We start from the raw sequence: 2,703 nt of genomic DNA, 5'->3' as shown, positions 1-2,703 counted from the left end.
TTTTTTTGATATATCTCATTCTCTCTCTCTCTCTCTCTCTCTCTCTCTGTGTGTGTGTGTGTGTGTGTGTGTGTGTGTGTGTCTCTGTGTGTGTCTGTGTGTGTGTGTGCACACGCCATGGAGACCAGTGACATCAGATCCCTGGAGCTGGATTTGCAAGAGGTTATTGACTGTTGACTCTGGTTCTCTGCAAGCGCCATACTCAGCAAGCCGTCTCTTCATCCCCTCGCCTCACCAGGGATACTCACACACATTTATGCAGGCAGCATCACTACTGGAAGTGTGGTCCATCCCTTGGCAGGTCATGGGGGACATGCGCAAGAAAGGGTGAGTGGCAATGTCCCTCTGCGGTGGACTTTCCATCGTGGCCAGCAAGGCTTGTTTTCTGTAGGAGCGACTCAGTGATTTTAGGTGGCTTCTCGGGGGGTGCTTCATCTGAAGCCACATAAAATGTTCTTCTCATTGTTTTTTTGTACTTAGGATTAGACCCGGGACATGATGGATAAGCGATCTACCCTAAGCTATGTTTCCACTCCCAGGAGACAACTCCTTAAGCAGCATTAATGGCTCTTAAAGCTCCCTCCTCTTCCCTCAGCACCTGTGATTTCCCTCTCCAAAACAAAGCTACCTAGAAGCAGTCAGAGCCAGAAGCTCAGACCAAGGCTCCTGGGGCTAGAAGGTAGTGAGGAAGTGAGGATACACAGAGATTTTGGCAAGAGGGCCCCACGGGAACTGGCAAGGATTCTAACTTTCTATTTTTCTTGGCTGCAACGGAGAGATGACAGGTTTAACTAGCAGAGTGACCTGCCCTCGTTTGTAAATCAGGAAGGTTTGGGCATCAGAAACTGATGGGCAGAATTCAGCAAGTCAGTGACATTGCCACCTTTCCCACCTCTAATGAGAATTTAGTATTTCCTTCACACAACAGTGCAGAGGGTGATCAGCAGCATCAGCAGGGCCTTCGGACCAGTCCCCGACAAGACCCACCTATGTCTATGCTGCTGTCCAAGGTCAAAGTTGCAACAGCATAGTTTAGCAATCTTAATTGGCTTTATTTTTCTGTTCTGGAATTGGGCAACGACTCTGTAAATTAGAATAGGTGTTCTAAAGACCCAAGGAGAAGGATCTGGTTTCATAGATGAGAAAAGGTTTGGGGGGGGGGGAATATGCAGAGCAGATCGATTGTTTTAAAACCACTCAGCAGCTGTCCAGGACTCAGACAAGAGGCCCATGAATCTGAGGTCATCCTAGGGTACAGAAGGAGAGTCTGTACCCTCAAAGTCTCATTTGAAGGGCGTACCAGAGTGCATGCCTTGTGTACACAGAGCCCTAGCTTCCATCCTCCGTACCACAGAAACCGGGCATGTTGTGTATAGTTGGAATCCCAGCAATCAGGAGATGGAAGTGAGTAGGTATGGTGATTGGTATAGTCCCAGGATACCTTTGGCTACCCAGGGAGCTAGAGGCTAACCTGAGCTACATGAGATCCTGTCCCCAAAAGAAGAAACGGGGAGAAAAGGAAATGCCGCATCCTGCAAGGTGCGGGGACTGAATGATATAAAAATGCCTGATTGTTTAACACAGAATTGCCTCTTTTGTGTAAGGATTAGGATGGAGAATTCCACTATCATGCCAACGGGAACTGGCCTGTTTAGGACATTTGTGCTGTTAATTTCTCTAATCAGATAAACAGCATACACCTGACCCTGTGCATGCTTAGCATGTATGAATGCATTTTGGTTTTGAGCCTAGTCTGCTGGAGTTCAGAAGATCTACCACAAAGACTGGAGCAGGGGCATGCTGACAGGCTTTGGCCCCTTCCTCAGAATCCAGGTTTGTATTAGTTGTTTTGCTGTTACTGTGACAAAATGCAATGCCCAAGGAAACGTATAGAACAAAAAGAGTTTGTTTAGGCTAACACTTCTAAAAACATTGCTTCTCAACCTGTGGGTAGTGACCCCTTTGGGGGTCACATATCAGATATCTTATTGGTTGGTTGGTTGGTTTTGTTTGTTTGTTTGGTTGGTTGGTTTTGTTTATTTGTTTGGTTTTGTTTCGTTTTTTTGGTTTTTCAAGACAGGGTTTCTCTGTGTAGCCCTGGCTGTCCTGGAACTCACTCTGTAGACCAGGCTGGCCTCGAACTCAGAAATCCGCCTGCCTCTGCCTCCCAAGAGCTGGGATTAAAGGCNTGNGCCACCACCACCGCCGCCTGGCTACATATCAGAAATCTTGCATATCAGATATTTACAGTATAATTCATAACAGTAGCAAGATTACAGTTATGAAGTAGCCAAGAAATAATTTTGTGGTGGTGGTGGTAGGGTCACCATAACATGAGGAACTGTATTAAAGGGTGGAAATATTAGGAAGGTTGAGAATCACTGCCCTAAAGGGATAAGAGTCAATCATGATCAGGAGTCATGGAGACAGAACTAGAAGCTGCAAGATCACATCTGAACCAAACAAAAGAGAGAAGCAGAGCTAGTGAACTGTAAGTAGGGCAAAGCTTCAATATCTCATGCCACTGTTCTGTGAGAGGCGTGAAGTTAGCAGTTTAGATCAAAATCTATTTATTCTTGGCAATTCTTCTGTCTATAACTCTTTGCCATTCTAAGGCCAGAAACCACTGCCTTCTGGTAATAAACCCTTTCTGTTAGCAAGGGCATTAAAAAGAAAAAGAAGCTTAAGTGTTAGGGCTCCCTT

This window comes from Mus pahari, chromosome 17, assembly GCF_900095145.1.
Source record: "Mus pahari chromosome 17, PAHARI_EIJ_v1.1, whole genome shotgun sequence".
Taxonomy (NCBI): domain Eukaryota; kingdom Metazoa; phylum Chordata; class Mammalia; order Rodentia; family Muridae; genus Mus; species Mus pahari.
Note: the sequence above shows the minus strand (reverse complement) of the source record.